This window comes from Grampus griseus, assembly GCF_964374135.1.
Source record: "Grampus griseus genome assembly, chromosome: 6".
Classification (NCBI taxonomy): domain Eukaryota; kingdom Metazoa; phylum Chordata; class Mammalia; order Artiodactyla; family Delphinidae; genus Grampus; species Grampus griseus.
The window spans coordinates 12,818,272-12,839,665 of NC_139000.1; the positions used below are offsets into that span (position 1 = coordinate 12,818,272).

The following is a 21,394-nucleotide window of genomic DNA, read 5'->3' on the forward strand; positions in this document are numbered from 1 at the left end:
AAAAAGCCCCCCCTAAAAACAAAAACGCAATAAAAAGCCCCTAATTTCTTGAAGTGAAAGGAAGAAAGAGGGTGTCTCTGGGTGGGCAGGAGACCCTGCTGAGGGCCCACTTTAGCCCTTCGGCCTGTGACCCCGAGACCTGGCCTCTCACCTGCACGCCTGTGTGGTCTCACGCCACTGCCTACAGCCACAACCAGGCCTGGACGGGGCAGAAATCCTGGACAAGGTTGGTCTCCACGGAGGAGGTGCCCACTTGAGGGCTGGCAGAACCCGTGGACTCTGGAGTCGGTCAGAACATGCCAACCATGTTTCCACCTGTCACAGCCAGGCAGATCCAGGGAGCTGTGCCCACAGCAGAAGAAGCCAGGTCCCGGGGCACAGTCAGGGGGAGGGCGCTGAGCTCCTGAGAATCAGGCAGCATGACACAGACAAGGCAGAGAGCCCCCCCCCGCCCCCCCAGAACATCCAGCGGAGCCGTCTCCTCCCCAGGCCCGGCCTTGCCCCGCTGGCCTGGGAACCGGCTGCTGAGGCCAGCGCTCACTCCTGGCCCCGCTGGGGTCCCAGGGGAGGGGAGAAGAATGCAGCTGCCTGGTGGCTCCCAGGACCCTGGGGAGACAGAGCCTGTCCTTAAAAGGCAGGGAGGCTGGCCGCCCTGCCTGGGAAGGCTTCCTGGGATGACAGGGCGTAGAGGCCTGGTCCATCTCGGCCCAGGGCTCTCTCGGTCCAAGGCAGAGGGGCAGATCCCAGCAGTCACTAGAACCAGTGTGAGTCCATCCGCACACTCACACTGAGCCCTGGGCTGGGAGGTGCCCGGTCTCCTGCCTCACCCTATCCCTGGGAGCCTGTGCCTTCCCGACACCGCAGGGCTGAGTTGGAAAAGGAGAGTCCACGTGCCGGCAACCAAGACAGGAGGATGGGATGTCTCCTCACGTGCCACGGCTACAGCACAGCCCGAGGCCTGGCTCCAGGGGTGCCCCGTATATGCTGAACAATCGACACTGCGACAGCTGCTGCTTTCTCACCTGCTGAGCTACTTCAGAGACTGTGACCGAACCCCCAACATGTCAACTCCCCATTAACATAAGGGACCATACACTAACCACCACTATTCCTCCTCCCAGCCACCCAGAATCCCGTCACAAAACCTCCTTGCTGCCTGTTGCTGACGTGGGGAGAGGCCAGGGACATGAGGGGGCTGCTTCTGGCCCCTGAGCTGGAGAAGCGCCCCTCAGCATCCTGACCGTCCCCCATCCCACCCTTTCCAGGATAATTCTGCAGCCCAAGGGAGTGTTCAAAGAACATTCAGGGACACATTTACCTCCCCACATCCCTGTATCTTTTTTGGGGGGAGAGGGGAGGGCAAGGGGCACACAGAGAGAGAAGAAACAAAAAACTTTCCATCTATTCCCCCAAGTTATCCCGCAGCCTGAATAATTTCCGGTTTTTAATCAATAGCTGTCAGACTTGTCAAATGACTTTGGGGACCACAAAGGAGTTTTTAAACATTCATAAACCTCAGCAGAAGAGCAAAGTGCCCTGAATTTTAAAAGAAGAGAATCTGAGGAACATTCATTGAATAGGATGAGATTTGGGCAAATCGAAAGCGAGTTGAGGGCCAAGTGCTCCTGCTGCTGCTGAGCGGGGACAGCTCTCCGTCCCTTCCTGGTCCCCAGGAGAAACCGCCGAGCCCAGCCCGGCCGCTCAGGAAGATGAAGGAGAATGACACCCCAAGCCCTAAGGTCCCCTCAGCTCCCCCAAGTAAAGCACCCCCAGGCAGGAGCACAGCAGCAGCCCCATCTGGCCCACGGCCCGGCACTCAGCTCCTCCACTAGGAAGACTGTGGAGAACCACCGAGGCCCCAGCCGTGCTGTCCCTTCCCTGCAAGCTCACATGTGTGAACACGGCCCGTGCGTCCCCTTGGTCCCACAGATCACACCGCCGACTGTAGGACTAGCTTCTGACTCGTTCCCCCACCTCCACCCAGGACCATAAATACCAACAGCTGCCTCAGGCCCTGGGGACCCATGACCCAAGTGGGGAAGGATGATGAAATGAAAACAAAGAACAAACTGAAAACCAAGGCTTCCATTCCCCAAGGAAGCAACTTCCCTCTTGCTTATCTAATTCCTCCCAGCTCTCCACCTCCGGGAAGCCCTCCTAGGCTCAGGAGACCCCTCCAAAGAATGTCATCTTCTCCCCTCTTACCCCTCCATCCCAGACCCAGGTGCCGTGCCAGGTGGTCTTCTGGTGCTGTGCAAGTCGTTCACGTTAGGGTGACAAGGTGATCTGGGGACTGTCCTTCCCCCATCCCTGGGCATTAAGCTTCCTACCTCAACCAAGGGCCAGCCACGTGTCAACACAGCCCCAGCCCCTGGCACCATGCTGGTTGATGACTGGTCTAATGTGGTGAGGCCTCCTTCCTTAAAAACAAACACATGTAAACATAAAGTTCTGTGACTTTGATCAAATTAAATAACCTGCACGTCTCAGTTTCCTTATCTGCAAAACGGGGAAGACATCACCTTTGGTGCTACAGGTGTAACCTGACACGCAGGGAGCCCTGCCTTACCCTGGGCATTCTGCCCCTTCCCACCTTGCAGCACTTCTCCTTTAAGTAGGCACCTCCACGTCCCCATTTAAGGAGAGACGGGCACCCTAGGTTCTAGCAGCAATGCCCATCTCCTGTCCCGCCACCACTTAGGACAGGGGGGCTCTGTGGCCTCAGGGAGACGAGGCAAAGACACGAAGGGGAAAGGGAAGGGGCCAAGGGAGACCTCGGGTTGGTCTCTCCTGCACCTCAGTTTTCTCACCTGACAAGTGGGCTGCGTGCCCTCCTCCCAGAGCCTGATGGAGGTCTGATATGCGAACACCCACCCCGCCTGGTTTGAGTTAATCCAGCGCCCCAGTATATAGTTACTGAGTGCCTCCAGCATGCCAGCGCTAAGCCTGGGGGCCTTGGGACCCCAGCTCCCCATCCTCCCAAAGCCTGGTGTCTGGGAGTCCCAGCAGGGCATCAGAGCTCCGCTTCCCAGACCGAAACTCACAGGAGACAGCCAGGAGTGCTCAACAGCAGCAAAAAAGCAGGAGCGGGGGTGGGGGGGGGGGGGGGGGTGCTGACAATAAGCCACAGGCTCCCAGGCCGCCAGCAGAGGCAAAAACGCATATCAAAAGCAGGGCGTGGCTGCCGAGTTCCTCCTGCTCCCAGTGACCCATCCGTGGCTCTCCAGCTCCCGCCTCACCCACAACAGCCCACACACCTGGCACATGCACCAGGCAGGCCCTGGCTCCGCGGGTTTTTCTTGTTTTTTTTTTTGCGGTACGCGGGCCTCCCACTGTTGTGGCCTCTCCCGTTACGGAGCACAGGCTCCGGACGCGCAGGCTCAGCGGCCATGGCTCACGGGCCCAGCCGCTCCGCAGCATGTGGGATCTTCCCGGACCGGGGCACGAACCCGTGTCCCCTGCATCGGCAGGCAGACTCTCAACCACTGCGCCACCAGGGAAGGCCTGGCTCTGCATTTAGCGGACTCCATTGCTCATGTGGCCCAGCCGCCCAACTACAGTTAAGGAAACATGCCCTGAAGCCGTGAGGAGCTTCCCAAGGCCAGAGAGTGTGCCCAAGAGCCCACCCTCTTCCCGTCCCCCCCACTGCCCCCCCCACCGACTCCAAGAGCCCACCCCCTTCCCCCCCCACCCCCTTCCCCACTGACTCTAGGATAAGCTAGCCCTGCCTGTCATTTGCCACCGGCCCACAGGATTCCAACCAGCAACGCCTTAAATACAGCCTCCAAGGTGCGTCCCAACCCAGCCACACTGGGCTGTGCACATACACTCAGAACGTGCCCAGCAGCAAGTGTGCCTTATCCATCAATGCCCAGCTCAAAGACCACCCCTCCGTGCTGCCCACCGCCCCCCCAGAAGAACCGACACCTTCCTCCAGGGTTTCCCCTAAGCACTCCACCCCTGCGAAGTGGAGGCTCAGGGAGGGAGGTCCAGCAGCTTGCCCAAGGTCACAGGTCACAGGCACTGGGGCAGGGCTGGAGGCCTGGCATCTGGGCTCCAACTCCAAATTCTTTTCACTGCCTGTCAACGCCTCAGGCTTTCACCAAACCTACAGAGATTGTGTGATTAAATGCACCAACTTTCAAGTAAAAAACTCATGGGTCACCAGAACTCCACTGAGCCCTGCCTTTGTCACCTGTCTGGAAAATGGTGAGGACACATAGCTGTAGGAGTCTGATCCACCGGCAGCACCCCAGCAGTGGTAGTGAACGTGGGCAGGACTAAGGGACACGGAGACTTGTAAGAAGCCAGGCGCAGGGCTGGCAGTTCACAGCAGCGGCTCATTTGCCCCTCACAACCCCTCCACAGGACAGTGTGTGACAAGCCAAACCCCCCGACTTCTCTGGTGATGGGGTACTTCCCCAGTAGAGACTGCCGCATCACAGGGGCCTGGCTCCGGACAACCGTTTCAAACATTTAAGCTGGAGCAAAACATACCCTAGGCTCAGACACACCGCCGGCCTGCAGGCCAACGGATCAGGGAACAGACAGAGGCAGGGAGAAGGAGGGAAACAGAAGAGTCCAGCTGGGACCCGGGGCTGGGGCAGGGATGACACGACCCCCAAACCCCAGCGCAGCCCCACCCAGGGCAGCCCCGGGCTCGGCGACTCGGAGCAAAGGCCAAGCTTATTTCGGTTCGGTTCTCGGTACAGCCACAGAGACCACCAGGCCTGCTCGTGGAAAGGAGCCACTGACACTGCGTTTCCTCTCTTTCAAACACTAAAAACAGCAACACTGCTCCTCGGTTTCTCGCTTTTTGTTGGGCCATCCTAATTGCTTCCACATTCTGGGCCGGTGGTGGACGTCCACAGAGAGGCAGAGGCACCATAGCTGGGGAATGACTGAGTCCCTCCCGAAACTGGGCATCCTCTCTGACCGGCCGCTCCCACCCGCCTCAGTTCTCCCTGGGCCCAGGAGGCTGGTCAGGGGCCGAGACTGGCAGCCTCCCTCCTGCCTTCTTTCCTGGCCTCCCTCACCCCAACCTCCGCTCAGGCCATCAGGTCACTCACCATCCCTCAGCGCGGCCACCAGGCTCTCCAGGCCCAGGCCAGCCACCCCGCTGCCCGCTGTCCCCCACCGGGCCCAGCCAGTCCGGCCCTGCTCTGGTCCTAGACATACCATTCCAGCCCTGTCCGCTGGGACTGATCATAGCTAGTCAAACAAAGGCTAAGTTCCAACTCTCCGTAATGTGCTTTTAAAGGGCCAGTGTCCCACTTGGGTTGCTGGGGACTTAAAGACACACCTCCCTTTTTCTGTACAGGAAACAAGACAGCAAAAACCCAAAAATCCCTCAAAAGTCATGATCAGATTAGAGGCCTTGGGAAGATTTTAGACAAAATGCACGACAGTAAAAATCCGAATTTCATCTGAAGAACCCCCAAAACCCCAAAACAAGGAGGCTACATCTCAAGAATAAGAGTGGGAAGGGCAGAGTTTTTAAGCACTCACAACGGGCCGGCACAGCACTCAGCACTTCACAGCAGCGTCTCATTACTCCTCACAACCACACCACAAGACAGGCAGCAGCTGGACTCATCTCACGGAGGAGGAAGATGCGGCGGGCAGAGGCTCCTGACTCGCCCAGGATGGCACAGAGCGGCCCAGCCAGGGCCCAGCCACGTGAGGTCAGCCAAAGCCAGGATTCTTCTCCCACCTGCTCCCTCCAGAGGCCCCTCCCGTTCCATATCGACTAGCATCTTGCCTTCAAACACGCAGGCGAGGAGGAGGAATCATTTGTCGCAGGTGCCCAAACACTGGGCTTTCAGTCTAGGCCTCAAAACCTTGTGAGGTGGGTTCTACTCTTTCCCCCTTCTCACAGATGAGAAGATTGGAAATCATGAGGCACAGGAAAGTCAAGGAGAGGGAGGAGAAAAGAGGGGGTCCGCAGCCCCTGCAGGGGTGGGGCATCCAACAGCCAGGCCCTCGTCCCTTCCCAAACAGGCTCTACAGTCAGAGGGGGCAGGTAAGGGAGCCGTCCTTCCAACCTCAGGGTTCGGGCAAGCAGACCAAGGTCCAAAGGAAGGGAAGAGGCGGGGCTGCAGGGATGGGGGCTCTCCTGGGGCCCCTAGGCTCCAAGGGTGGGCAGGGGAGAGGAAAGGAGGGAGTAACGGCCTGGGCCTCAGTACCTGGGCTAGCAAGCCCTGCAAGAAAGATGGGTCATTTCCGGGCACCAGGAGTGGTTGGGCAGCCCATAGGTGCTGTACAGCCATCCTATCAGAAAGGCCAAGGCCAGGCGGAGTCCTCAGACCTAACTCTGCAGGGGCCAGGTCATCCAAGGGTTTACCACCCTCAGTACGCTTCTTTGGAGCCTGGCAGTCAAGTAAGTCTGAAGCCGTGTAGCCTGGTGGTTAAGAACATGAGCTCTGAAGCCAGACTGTTCAGATCTGGACTGTGCCACTTGCGACCTTTTGTTCTTGGACAAGTCATGTCACCTCTCTGGGACTGTTTCGCCCTTTGCAATAATAATAGTACTCAGCCTCACGGGCTTGCTGTGAGGAGTCAATGAGTTACAGAACAAAGCCTGGCTTCCAGTGAGCACTTAATAAAGACCGGCAGGTTTAGCTACGATGAAGGACGCTGCCCCAGGATATGCTGGGAGACACAAAGTGGGAAACTAGCTTCCTGGGTAGTGACCCTGGGAAAGTCACATCTTTCTCTGGGCCGCAGTTTATTTCTGTAAAGAGGGGGTCCAACTGGGACCCTCAGTGACTACCAGGCAAGACCGCCCTCTAGCATGTCCCAGATGCCCACCGTCCTCCAGAAGCATCCAGGTCATAAGGCTATAAAGGCTGAAAAAGGCTGGGCTGTAGCCTGAATTCTTTGCAACATAAAAACAGCCTGACTCTGGCCCACCCCACCCCCCAGGCTAACTGGGGTCTGCTGGGTAGGGAGAGGGTGCAAGGGCGCAAAACCACGTGGCCTGTCAGGAGGCAGCAGAAGGCATCACCTCTCCAGGTAGAGCCCAGCCCCACCCAGGCAGCTCTGGACCTCAGTCTCCCCACTCCCTAGTGAGGGGCGGGCCCCCGCCTCCTCAGGTGTCTCCCAGGGGACTTGCTGCAGCTGAGCTGGCTTTCCATATTGCCAAGTTCAGCAGCCGTGCAAGCCCTGCGGCATAAAGAGCCTCCCAGAAGCTGTGAGCTCCCTGGGCCCCAAGAGTCCCCAGAGCTTGATCAAGTTCAAGGTCTGCCTCTTTCCATCTTCCTGGAGCCTAAAGCAACTGGTGTGTGTGCTGGGGGAGGGGGAGGGGGGAAGGGGAGAGACGAGCACTAGAGGAAACAGGGGCTAGGAGGCAGCAGGCATGCCTTGCAGCCCCAGCAGAGCACATGGCCACTATTCCTGAGGGGCAGTGGGGGACCAGGCCCCTTACACCCACCATCACCTCCTCATCTATAGGGTTAATCAGTCAGTCAGGAGTGGCGTGATTGGGAGGTCTGCGGGGCTGAGTGGCAATTCTAGTTGTGTTCCTTAGCAACTGTGGGATTTTGGGCAAGTTCTTCCACTTTCCTGAAGCTCAGTTTCTTCAGGTACAAAATGAGGAAATACACTATCCTCGGAAGATAACAGGTGTAAAAACACTGGTTAACCAGGTGCAGAGAAAGCATTTAACAAAACCACTGGGGAACCCAAAGACTCAAATATCTGGGTGTCACTCATTCAACAGGAGCATTAGAGCTTAGGCTGTCCCCAACCCTACACTGTCTCCCCAATAAGCCAAACACATTCTAACCCGCACCCCGACCCCACCGCACAGCCAAGCACTGAGGGGAGGTCAAGGTCCCAGCTACCCAAATATTCTGAAATAGACCTCGGACTTCTCCGGAGGCCAAACACACCAAGGAACCTTCCAGAGCAAAGCCACCGGCGCAGACCAAGTCCCGCTCTCAGCTCTGGGAAGGGCGGAAGGGCCCTCTGAGGAAAGCCAGGTGCACAGTGCTCGTCCTTAGGCGCCTGGGACTCAGAGAGATGGGGCAGGGAGTGGGGAGCACAGGGCTGGGTGACTGCAAGAGCGGAAAGCGAGCCCTCCAAGGAGAGAGGGAGACAGAGCTCAGAGAGCTACTGAAGACCACTGCGGGGGGCGGGGGCGCCCAATCCAGCCCTCATCTCTAGGGATTCCGCTCAGAGGCTCCTGATGCAGGCCCAAGGCAGGGGCCCACTGCTGGTGCACGGGGACCAGGACCCGGGACGTGTGAGCCCTCACCTGACCCTCCTCGGCTTCCCGGACAGGCCGCTCGCCCTGCGCTTCTCAGGCCCTGCCGCCTCCTCTTCTACTCACTTCCTTTCTACTCAACACACCTGGCCTGACCCCAGTGCTCCTCCCAAAGGTCTTCGTGTGACCAAAGCCAACCACAGTTCCTGTCCTCTCCGTACTCAACAGGACAGCTAGTTCCCTCCCTGAAACCCAGGCCACCACCCCCTCTGAGGTGCCTCCCCTCCCTCCCAGGCCACTGCCCTGCTTTCCCAGTACCGCACCACCTTTCCACCAGGTGCTGGACTTTCTCAGGCTCTGACGTGGGTGCACTCTCCTTCAGTAAAACACTCTCCTTTGGTGATCGCATCCACGCCTTAGCTTTAAACACCTCCAGGGCTCAAGACTCCAAAGTTTCTATCCCAGCTCTCCCCTCCTCTGCGCTCCAGACTCACATATCTAAATGCTGACGCCTCACAGAACCTCAAGTCTGAAATGTCCAAAGCGGAGCTTCGTCTCAGCCGCTTAAGCCAGGAGTCTCAGAAGCCAGCCACCCTCCCTTTCCTTGGCCTCCAGAACCCGATCCATCGGCAAATCCTACCGCTACCGCCTCTAAAATCTCTCACACCTGTGCACGCCTCTTCACCGGCCTTACCCCGCCTCCCCACCCAGGAGTCACAGGGACCCTTTAGAAAGGCAAATCAGATTATTTAACTCCTGGGCTAAAAACCCTCCAGTGACTCCCTACAGCAATTTGAATAAATCCGAACGCCTCCCCAGGGAAAGAGGTCCGGAGAGTACTGGCCTACCCTCTGATCTCATCTGGCAATCCCCATCCCCCAACTGGAAGCCACTGCTTTCCTGCCCTCGGGGACTTTGCACTCACTGCTCCCTCAGTCAGGAGCTCTAGTTCCACCCCCTTCTCGTAAAGGGTGGCTTCAGGAGGCCGGTGGAGCTCAGTCCTCCCCCAGACCGCCCCCGCCCCGCTACAACAGGTCCTGCCCCACCCCCATTACTCCCCACGGAAACACTTGGCTGTTTCCTTCACATCATCTTGTTCGTTCAGCCAGCAAATATTTATTAAGCGCAAACAGTGAGCCAGACACTATTTTAGGCACTGGGAATCCAGGTGCTGAACAAAGCAGACAAAAATCCTGACTGATATCACCCCATCTGGAATTACTGATGTGTTTCTCCACTCACTTCTGATTGCCTGTCTCTCCTGCCAGAAGGGAAGCTCTGTTGTCTTTCTGCATCCTAAGGGAGGGTCTGGCAACAACTCAGTAAGTATTTATGAAATAAACATGTAACAACAAAGAAACAAAGAACAGGTCAGCAAGAGAACCAAACCCAGAAAGACACAAGAAGTCACGAGCCACGCCTTCGCTGCCTTAAGGCAGACGCCTCTCACTACCCCGGGGTCTCAGGAAGGTGAGCAGGAAGGCTTCTGTGACACCCCAACCCTCCTAGGGGACAGACTAGATGCACAGCGGCAGCTGGTTAACCGTGGAGAAGAGGCATGACTGCAGGCATGCGCGGTCAGGGAGGGCTCCTAGAGAGGTGAATCTGAACACGGCCAAGCCCCACCCCGCCTCCCAAACCTAGGGAGAGGCAGGAAAACAAATTTGTGTTTTAGAGCTCTGATGTTCTTTGGTCGAGTAGAAAACAAGAAAAAAACCTGGCTCCAAAAAATCCTTTACTTTTTATTAGTGTCTGGATCAATAAAAGTTCTGGGATTAAAGCTTCCCTCCTGCAATACTAACCGTCAGAGAGACAGCCTAGGATTATTAAATCTGTCTCCAAGAGGCAGCGGCTAGGAGCCCCCGCGGCTTCACCCTGCTCCTCACCTGCGCTGGGAGGCCCAGGCTAAGCGGACAGTAGCCCGAGGGCCCTCGCTGGCTCCTCAGCTTGGGGTCAAAGGCCCCTCCTCACAGCCCACCTTGCCAACCCCACCACTTCCCTGGGCCTAGATCTCCTTCCCCACAGCTTTGCCTGCCTGCTTCCACCTCCTTGGTCCTCCGCTCACTGGGCTTCTCTCCACCCGGATCCCGAAGACTTGAAGCTCCCGGGAGGGCTGGGCCTGGTTCCCAGGAGGGAGGAGCCAGTTAAGCAACCCGGCCCCCACCTTCCCCCTTCCTTCCAAGCCGGTGGGGGTCTCCCATTCTTCCCCCGAGGCCAGCGTGAAAACCAGGCTGCTCAGGAGGGGCTGTGGGGCCTCAACAAGGCCCTGGCCGGAGAGTGGGTGGGCTCCCAGGGCTGGGCCCCCTTGGAGAAACAGCTCCACATCCTCCAGCCTCCACCCACAGCCATCGAGGTGCCCACCCACAAGGCAAGAAGTTTCCTGCACCCCCTTCCCCAGGCAGAGCCACCCACAGACCTTGGCGGTGGGATAGGCCTCTGGGCTGACCCTGGTCTGGGCACCAGGGGCCTGGGAGCCAGATCTGGCTTTCGAGGACGGCCGGGTCTCCACAGAGCAGCTCCGGCCCGGCCCAGGATCTTGCCGAGGTTATCACCGAGGAGTCCGAGGCCACAGAGGCCCATTCCTGAGAATGGCGGGCACCCAGGTGCCTCTCCTGGCCAGATCGGGGGATCTCTCAGTCCAGGCCAATATCTAAGAGGTGTGACCAGGCAGGTTTCCCCTTCCCGCAAAGCACGTGCTGACTCTGTCTTCCAAGTTGAAATTTCAGAAACGACTTAAAAAAACACATCGGTGACAACTCTAGAGGTTTCCGGGTCCTCCACGGAACAAGCGGAAAATTACAGTCTTCCATACAGGTAATCACATGGCACAAACTCCAGGTCCAAGAAGTCTAGAAAGACGCACTTCCAACCACGAGCAGGTCGCCCGCCAAAGGCACCTGGGCGGGGTGCGGGCCCTGGGACCGAGCTACCGGTCCGGGAGGCTGGAACAAGGCTCGCAAAGGAATCTCAGGCTCCTCCCCAAAGCGCTGACTCCGCCCAGGGTCATAAGCCGCCCGAGTCCCGCCTCCGGGCCCTTGCACTTGCAGTTCCCTCTGCTTGGCCCTGGCTCTAGGCCAGGCTGGTTTCTCCTCTCATTCTGCTCTCAGATCAATTGTCGCGCGCGTCCTAGTAGAGGTCGTTCTAACCAAAGGAGTAACTTCCACCGCCACCCCAAGTTATCACTCAACTTCACTTTCCTCATGGTACTGATCTGAAAGCTTGAGCCCCCTCCTCCTCCCACCTGGAGAACGTCCGGGCCTGTTCACCTGGTAGGCCCGGCACACCTCGGGCCAGTGCCTGGCACAAAGTAGGCACTAACAGATGTCCTGATCGAATACTAGTGTCCTTATGGCTGGCCTGAGACAGGCCGGCCAAAGCTAAGTGGGAGCTGGGGTGACCGAAAGACTCGGGGGCGCGCCAAAACCAACTCTCCCGCATCCGGCTCCTGGAGCGTTCCAGGCTCCGACCCCGCGGCGCCACGCCCCTCACGCTCCAGGCCGGAAGCGGCTGACTCCGCCCCCCGAAGCCCCGCCCCCACCCCACCCCACGCCGCTGGCCCTGCCTTCCCAGGCCCGGCGGCAGGGGACATTCCGCGGCCAGCTGCCCCCAGCTGCAACCGCTTTCCGCCCCAACCCGCCGGTGTGCTCCGGACGCGGGCGGGGACGAGGCCCGGCCCACTCCCCACCGCCCGCGGAGGACCCGCCGGAGTTCGTCGGGCTCAGAGCAGCAGTCCCGAGGCTCCCACCGCCCCCACCCCCCCCCCGAGGGCCAGTACCCTCCCTCTCCCGCACTTCCATTCGGACATTTAAAAAATGCGAACAGAAACGGAGGTGTAGACAAAGCCGGGGATTTGCCTACTACGGTCACCCACTCAAACGGGGCTCCCGACTCTCTGCACCGACTCCTTGGAGCTAGACCTTTTGGGAATGGGTTCAAGCTCCCTCTCAGGGCGGTTGTTCTCTTGTATCTGGGGCTGGGCCAGCAGGACAGAGGGGGAGGGTTAAGTGCCGGAGGGAAGAGACAAGGGGGTGAGCTGCGCAGGTTTGTGAATGCTACAGGACGACAGGGGCAGTCAGACCCAGGAGCCCAAATGCTGCCTCACCCGCTGGCCTGGGGGGTTCATCCTTGGGTCACCCTGACAGGGCCCTTACTGAACTGAAAATCCCTCTGGGAAAGGCACACCCAGCCACCCTGACATTTTCGCCTGGGGTTACCCGCTTTGCCATCCTTCTTGAAAAGCCACAGCAATGTTTTCCAAGTATTGAGCCTCTACCACACACAGGGAATCACACACCTCCCTTAACAGCCACCACCTGGAGGGGCTAATCAAAGTAGAGTGGCTGCTGCATAACTTTCTGGTGCAACTGGATTATGGAATCCAATCCCTCCATGTAAATATGGATAAACAGGCCGGTGGGAGAACAGCGCCCCTGCCTGGGGTCCTGCCTACCCATAGCCTCTACACCAGAGGCTCACAAGCCCCAGTTCAGCCCATGGTAATTTCAGCCTGCTCCAGACCCTCAGCAACAACTGAGCTCCTATTAAGTGCCAGACTGTCAGGCACCTACTGTGTGCAGGTAGGCAGCACTCTGGCTGGGGCACCTGCAGGGCTGAGGAAGAGGTCTGACTGTAAGCCCACAGCAGCCCCCAACCTGGGAAGTAACTCACTCCGTCCCCTGCTGTGTCCTTCCTTGGGCTCAGCTCTGTTCTGAGCACAGGTGAACCTGACCACAGGTAATCCAACAAAACCTGCCCCCCCTCCATCTGCATCTGCTCACACCCCCAAAGCCCAGAGAACTCTTAGCCAGAGGTGCACTTATGGTGGTGGTTCCCTTCCTTCCGAGGTGAGGTTTCCCCTCGCAGCTTCATCTGGGTCTATCCAATATCTTAATAAAATTTCAAAACAGGGGAGAGGTGAGGCCATAGTCACCAAGGGAGGCCCTAGGGCAGAAGCCCCTTTGGCTCCCAGAGCATCCAAGGCACCTGAGATGGAGGGGACAGAGCCCATCTCCGAGCACTCCTCCAGGGCGCAGGCCCCAAGCAGGCCTCCCACTTGAACTCAATAATAGCAATAAACAGGTAAGGCAGATACTGTAACCACTTTACAAATGAAGAAATCAAGTCTAGAGAAGCTCAATCACTTGCACAAGTTGGCCCAGCCACATCTGAAAGTACAATAGATGTGCCTCGCCCCAGACAGCCGTTTGTACCTATTTACTGGTCCCCTCTTATCTTCCTCTAATTCTAATACCCCCTCCTCCAGGGAGCCTTCCCAGATTTCCCCCAGGCAGGAAGCCACCCCCACTGGTTGATCCACACAGTTCTAATATCTTTCTATAACAAAATAGGCCCCTGTGACAGGACCTCTCCCTCTGCATGACAGCTGTCACAGGAGGGGGGTCGCAAGCTAAAAAGAAACGAGCCTGTTATCTGGGGTTCAGAAGATGTACTAACCAGCTCTTTGACCTTGAATAAGGTGCTTCCTCCTTACCCTTCTAGCCTCAGCTCAGGGGACGGCATAACCTCTTGCAAGCTGCTTTCAAAGCCATCTTGAATAATATGTGAAAGGGAGTGAGAACAGTGAGCGTCCTTGGAATTTCAGAAACTGACCCCGTGACTCCTGGTTCCAGTGCCCCCAGTGACCAGGTCTCCCGAATCATTAGGCCCCACCCACCCACTGCACACTCCTCACCTTCACACACACCCCCACCAGCCAGCCACAGGCCCTCTTCAGCTCTTCCCCAGGCATCCCTGCCCCCTCTCATGGCTATGCCTCTGCTCCCACTGACCTCCCCTCCTGCACCCATCTCCAATTCTCATTCACCTTTCAAGGCCCAGCTTAACTGCCCCACCTCAGGGAAGCCTTTCCCAGTGTCCCCAGGCCCAGGAAGTATGTGATCTCTCCCTCTCTTCCTGAATTCCCAGTCCTCCCTCCCTTTCTCCTGGGTCCTGCTGCCTGTCCTGTCAGGCCCTCCTTGGGGTCTATTCATCTCTGGTTCTTCAAGTCCTAGGACTCAGTAAATGTGTGATGGACCTCTTCTCCCAAAAGCTCAGAGCCCAGACGTCTCATGACCTTTCAGATCTGAAGGTGTCTCACCAACTGGGCCAGGCCCTGTGGGAGACTCTAGAGCCTACCTTCCTCAAGGAGCTTCCCATTTCCTGGGGTACAAGGGAGCCAGTCCCAAGACTGTCAAGGAGCACTTCCAGGCAATGCTTGTATATCCCCTCGGGGAGAGAGATGCATCCTGGGAGGGAGGACCTTTCTTGTGACCACAGCACTCTCCTTTCCAGAGGCTGTGTAGAGGACAGAGGCCCTTTGTGGCCTTCCCAGAACTGCCTCAGCCAGAGGAGGGCGCTGCTGTAACCCACTGCCTCCATCCAGGTGAGTCTGCAGGCCAGAAGCAGGCACAAGACCGGAGAGGGATGCCCCGCAGAGGACAGTCAGCCCCAGGCCCTGGCTGTTCGTGGACAAGGGCTTTTGAAGAGACCACTGCTGTACTCAGCTGAAGCTGAGAAACAAACTTGGTATTAGACGGAGGGCCAACTCTGGGTAGCGGTTTCAATGTGCCCCAGCTGTTAATTTATGTGAACACATCTATGCTTGTGTGGTTTTATCATCACCAACAAGCAACAAAGGTGTCCTGGCACCTGCTATGTGCCAGGCCCAGTGCTAGGTATTTCACATATATTACCTTCTTAATCTTCCAAAGAGCCATAAGCTGTGGGTATCCACAGGCATATTTTACTAAAATGAAGCTGAAGCACAGAGAGGTTGGAAAAGTTGCTCGAGGTCACACAGCTAGTTTCCGGTAGGAGCTGCAATTCCAGGCCCCTCAGGAATCTGGCCGCAGCCTGACTTACTGGCCTGAGCTGCCAGCGCTCACCATTCCAGAGCCTCTGTTCTCCGTCCCCACCCCTCAAGTTCCCCACTCCCTTTGTTTTGTGCCATGGGTGGGGGGCGGGTTGGGAGGGTGTTAATGTACATTGTCAGCCTGCAGCCTCCCAACTCCCTCCCCCTCTCCACCTGCTCAGACCCCCCCCCCATAGGCCGGCTGGGCTCCGGCCCTCTGGCTGCCTCCCCGCACCAGCCTGGCTGCATCTACCCCATCTGCCAGGCCCCCAACCACTGTCTTGTGGTAATGACTTCAGCTGGCAGAGAATCCTAGAAGCTTTCCCCCCCACAGCGACGTTGACACACGTTCACTCAAAAACCGTAATGTTTCCATCAAAGCATTTAGGGGGAGTAAATTCCTACCCATGTGACGCCTCCTGGGAAAAACACAGAGTAAATTTACTCAACAGGCAATGAGACGCGGTCAGCACTTCTCTTTCTTGGTTGTCACAGTGCCAAGTCCTGGGCAACAACCCGCGTGGTGTTCCAGGACCTGAGCGCTATCAAGGGGCGAGGGGAGGGGACGGTTCCGGTTCTCGAGCCTGTGACTGCTGCCCTGGCTGCACAGGACGCTGGGTCAGTTTGTGATCAAGACCCCCTCATCCCTAAGCCTCTCCCCAGAGACTCCAGGGCTACTCCCTGAGCTCCCACCAGAGCCCGGCTTCTGTGTCTCTGGCTGGGCCACCTACTGCCCAGGCCCCAAGCCCTGTCGCCACAGCCACCACCCCACCAGGTCTACACCAGGCCAAGGTCACACACGACCCCTGAAGTCACAACTCTGAAAGGTCAGGGAATACAAACCTCCCTGAACCATCCCCTTAACCCTGCCCCAACCCCTGGAACTGGCGATGGGGATGCAGGGGGGAGGCCCTGCCCCACCTCCAGGCTCTATCGCTGCCAAAAGGGGAGGTACAACGCCAGGCACTGGGACCTTGGGTTCCTAACTCATCCCAGCTCCACCACTGGGAACTGGAATAACCGTGAGGCCGGAGCAGCAGAGAAGATGGAGGGAGTGAGGCGAGGCCCACAGGCCACCGCCCTGTCCGCACTTCTCCATGTAAGCAGACAGCAATTCTGCAACAAGACGGCGCTTACGACCCTTCCCACGATCCCCCAGAGCCCCGCTCTTAGAGGTTCCCTGCTTCTAGGGAGTGGAGCGCAAGCGTCTGATTTGATTTTCTCCACATGTTTTCTGAGCATCTGTTGCAGCACTGCCGTGTCTGACACTACTGGCCTCCGCTCCGTGACGTGCGTCGGAGGGAGGCATCACTATTCCCATTTTACAGATGGGAAAACAGGCCACCAAGGTTAAACATCCAGTCCAAGGCCACACATCCAGACAGGGAGTGACACCAGGACACAGGCAGGTCAACAAGACACGTGGTCTCTGCCCTCAAGAAGTTGGCAGTCCGGTGGGGGAGGGGTGCGTACAGCCATTAGCGCCAAACAAAAACACACTTACCAGGCCGTGGCCCCGAGGAAGCTGCGGAAGTATCCAGAGCAGGGCCTGGCCCAACAGGGGACCTAAAATGACGGCAGGAACAGTTCCGGTTTGGGGGTAAGGAATTGGGAAAGGCTTCACGGAGAGGAGGGCATCCCAGTAGAGCCTCCTCCTGAGATCTGGGACCCCCACCAAGCTCTGTCCCTGGCACACCGTGCAAGGGAAGCAGTGTGGACAGACGGGTTAACTGGGGGCAGGACCCTGGCACACTGTGTCACGTTTACATCGTGACTGCCTGGCCCCAGGAGGTGTGTCAAGTTCTTTGCCTCATTTACAAGACAAGGAGACAGAAGTGCAGAGCAGTCAAGTACTCTGCTCCCAGTAACACGACTAGTAAGGTCCCTGTCGGCTAGTAAGGTCCCTGTCGTGTCTGGCTCAAGGCCTGCCTTTCCATCAAGCACTTCATTTCTCTGGGTGTCTGTTTGCTCATCTGTAAGGCACTCCACTGTCAGAATCGCCTCCACTGCAGACTGCAGTTGGGCAGCCTAGGTTTGGAAGGTGGTAGCCATGTGATTCTAGACCCCGCTCCTGCAGCCTATTGGGTGAACGAGCAGAGGGGGCTCCCCTCCTTCAGAGTCAAGGAACGGCCACCAATAACGGAGTTCTAACTGGTGAGCCTGGTGGCACGGAGCCCAGCAACACAGCCAGTGGGTGCTGCTGTCGCAGGGGAAAGAGCTGAGCACAGCAAATATAGCCACTGACCCAATTCAGTTCCATTCTGTCTTCCAGAAAATAATTGAGTTTAAATGAATAGGCTTCCCATGTCCCCTCTGGTCTCGGGGAGGGTAGAAAAGGAGAGGGGGAGACAGGAACACTTCCCTGGGCTCACGGTTGGTTATTTTTGAGTCATTAGGCCTGTGAAAGGTTTCCTTCTTGCCTTGGCAGACAGTGGAGTTGGACATGGCTGGGAGGCAGCGAGGTAGAGTGAAAACCACACAAGGTGGACGGTGAGGATGGAGGTTTAAGGCCTAGCTGACAACAGCCTTGTGGAGTGGCCCACTCGGATCCCAGGCTCGTCATCTCTAGAATGCGAACCCTATCCCCCCACACAGCCCTCCCAGGATCACTGGGAAGAGCTAGTGCAGGCTAAGCAAACTCGAAGGCCTTCTGGGGAGTAAAACGAGTCTGAGATGAACTGCAGAGGCTGGTTCTCTGCCCTGCAGGAATACAGTCACAACGCTGCCACATCTGTTTGTTCAAGAAAAGCCAGAAATCCAGAATTTTCTGGTGAATGTTGAAGGTGAATGTTTTGGGAGTGCTTAAATATGGGGAACTGATTTTTTTTTAAAAGCACCAAAAAACACCTTTCACCCTCCCAGACCAAATGAAACCTGCCTGTGGGCTACACATGGCCACGAGCCACCCATGTGCAACCTCTGACTTAGTGACAACACGTGTAAAGCCAGTTAGGACATGCTGGTGTCCTCCCATCTGTTTACTGTCTCATAATTTTCTTTGGCAGTGAGGCCAAGCCCAGCCCTGCTTGAGTGGGAGAGGCGAGGGACACCATCCTCTCAAGACCTCAGGGGAGGCTGAGGGGCCGCTTCCCCGTGTCCCCCGCCCCCCCCCACACACACACTGTGGGCAGGTAGGTGGGGACGCAGGGCTGGCTTTACCCTAGAAGTTAGAGATCCTGGGTTCGCCTCCTGAACAGCCCTCAATAACCTGTTAGGGTCTCAGCTTCCTCTTCAGCAGAAACGGGGGCGTTTCTGAGAGGACCAAATGAGAAAGAGATAGAGTGAGGCTGTGTGTCAAGTCTCCCCAGAGAAGGAGTGCCGCAGGGTGGAAGAAGCGCGAGAGTTAGCGAGACCTCGGGTCTCTTCCCCCACTGCCAGCTCGTGGCTGTGTGCGCCCAGGGAAGTTACCTAACCTCTCTGTACCTCAGTTTCATCCTCTATACACAGGAGATAAGAATCTCTGGGACACAGAGCTGTGGTGAAGATTAAATGAGATGATGACTGTCAAGTGCCTGGTAGGATGCCCCGCACGTAGCAAGGGGGCAAAAAATGAGAGGCATTATTATTATCATCGTTCTTGTTATCTTTAGTGAAAAGCATGCCAGAGAATTCTGACTGGGTGATTACAATAATGTAGCACAGCTTGGCAAACCTGTTGTTAACAGATGAGGCCACCTCTAATTAGCACGATCATTACATATGCAAATGGCGTGGCTGAGATGCTGGAGCTGGGTGTCCTTTGAAGTGTGCTGAATAATCCCCTCCCCTGGCCGCCTGCCCTCCCCAAATCTTGTTTACACTATTAATTTCATTAGCAAACATCTTTTTAATAAAGCAAGACAGAATGCCAAACTAGTATATATACAAATCAAGGAGGTTTAAAACCATTTGACCCCTGCTGCCCACTGTGGGGGGGTGGGGGGGCTCTCTGTGGAGGCTCGCGCCCCACCTGGAATTGTTTCTGGGGGCCCATCCTCAGGCTCCTCGGTCAGCTGAAGACCTCCACTAACTGGCTCCCCTCTGATATGCGGAGCTGGGGAGAGGGGGCTTGGGGGTGTGTTTGGCATGGAGCAGGCACTGTATTGGGGGAGAAGAGATTCATAGCAGCTTTAATATGACTGCTGAGTTCCCTAAGAGCCGGGACATAGCATAGCAGGCATATCATCATACCCATTTTACATCTGAGAAAACCCAGTCCCAAAGAGATTTACAGTGTAATTTGCCCAATGTTACATAAATATTAAGTTGCAGAACTGGATTCAAACTTGGGTCAGGCCAGTCTACCACCTCTGGAGTCTGTTCTTCTGGCTCTGCCTTGAAACTGTACTTCGAATCTCCCTGGAGAGGACACAGTAAGTTAATAATCCAAAAGTGATTGCAGAGCCTTCTTACTGAGAGGGACCATCAGAGACTGACCCAGGTTCTGAATTGAAAAACCGGAGGCTCAGAGGTCCTGTATGTCCCCTACATACGAACCTTCGAGGTGCAAACTTTCAAAGATTTGAACATGCATTTGCATGTCCAATCACATGTTAGTGCATGTGTCTGGAGTACACTGTCACGTGCGTGCATCCTCTACAATGTTTGTGCTTTTGTGTACAGTACTGTATAGCGTATAGTACTACAGTATCTTTATTTCAAGCTCAGGATGTCCGGAAGCAAGTGTAAAGGCAGCAGTGATGTAGCTGGTACTACTGTACTTCTCAAGCTACTGTACTGTTAAGACTAAATATGTTTTCATTTTTTGTGTTTGTTTTTTATGTATTACTTGTGTGAAAAGTATTATAAACCTATTACAGTACAGTACTATATAGCCGATTGTGTTAGTTGAGTACCTAGGCTAACTGCTGGACTTACGAACAAATTGGACTTGCGAACACGCTCTCGGAACGGCACTCTTTCGTATGTAGGGGACTTACTGTCATTTGCCCACAGTCCCACAGGCAGAAAGGAGAAGAGCCTAGAACCCAGAGCCTCTGGCCCCAGGAAGGCTGCTTTTACATTGAGATCTTTACACACAAGACAATTCAACAATCATCCTCCCTCTTAATAGTTCCGTCAGTATCTTAACCATGCCTGTATCCCCTGGGTCCAACACAGACCCAAGAAGACAAAAGACGCTCAGGAAATGTTTGCTAAGCTGAACTGTTTTCTTACCACAAAAGACAATGCCGAACAGCTGGGACAGTGGAGGCGTATGAAGGAAGATGGGTGGTGCTTAGGGCAAGGGAGAGAGCGGACCATCCTCAGCTTGGGAAGGGCCCCTTTCAAAGCATTTCCCTGCTGGATGTCCGCTCAAGAGGCAGGCAGTTACTTGACCCTCAATATTGAAAGAAATGAAAATATAAGTCTTAACAGATGTGTTAGCCCCTCACATGCCCCTGCCGGCTCAGGCCACCATAATGCCTTTTCTCATTCCTTCCTTCCTTGGCCCCTGAAATTGAGGCTGGGAGAGATGAGTGACTTGCCTGAGGTCTGGGAGCGGTGAAGACTAGGACCCACACTTCTCTGCTCCTTCAACCAGGCTCTTCCCACCTCCACCTGCTGGCTCTCCCATCACCCCTCCCAATTCCCCACCTGTGGCTCTTAGGAACCTAAGGGAGCCTTGATAATGACGGTGAACATAATCGCCCTCCCCCGGCCCCTACCCCACGGCCACCTCTGCCACAGCTAAGCAGACTGGGCACCTCCGACGTGTGGACACTGCTAAGCCCTTCCCCTTAAAAACCAATAACCCTCACACATACCCTGGGAAGCAGGTACGACGAGTGTCCCATTAACGGAGATGCAGAGTGAAGTTCGGGCAAGTTACGCAGCGTGCCAAGGCTCTGGAGCTGGACTCAGGCAGGCCGTCTCACTCAGGGGCCTGCTCCATGTGGTGGGGCCCGGGGAACCCCCAGATGGGGGCTGACGGGGGTCCCCCCAGCTCCATGTCCTGGCTGGGAGTGTGACACAGTGTATTCCCACTCACAGCACTACATCCTGCCAGGGGTCATTCAACCCCTCGCCCTGCCTCCAGACAAGCTTGTAAATGAGCCTGCAGTGGGGATGGGCTTCGGGGACTGAGGTTCAGCTGCCCAAGCCCAGACAACATTCTTCAGAGACCCCCCTAAGGCCCCGCCCTCACTGCCTCCTGGCGGGGTAGGGGCTGGGGCTCCTGGCAGTATGGGGGAGGGGGCAAGGAGCCCCTCCCCCTTGAAGAGAAAGGCAAAAGGGGGCCAGGCCCTCAACCGCCAGCTTGTTCCTCCTCCTTCCAGGCCCCCTCCCACAAGCAGGGAGCTGCCTCGAAATCAGGCCCCGGCTCCTCTTCAAATCCTTCCTGCTCCCAGGCACCTCCA

General features: G+C 56.5%; 1 protein-coding gene across 6 annotated transcripts in view; it reads right to left on the reverse strand.

Annotated features, from left to right (window-relative positions):
* The window catches only part of DAB2IP (DAB2 interacting protein), a gene marked incomplete at its 5' end in the record, with an annotated part of 194,918 nt that overhangs the window by 35,369 nt on the left and 138,155 nt on the right, over positions 1–21,394 (reverse strand). The window contains one exon of one of the 6 annotated variants that reach the window (XM_082655877.1): positions 5,070–5,123. The exons of the other annotated variants lie outside the window; for them this stretch is intronic. Of the gene's footprint in view, positions 1–5,069; positions 5,124–21,394 lie in introns of those variants that run through there. 6 annotated transcript variants of the gene reach the window in all.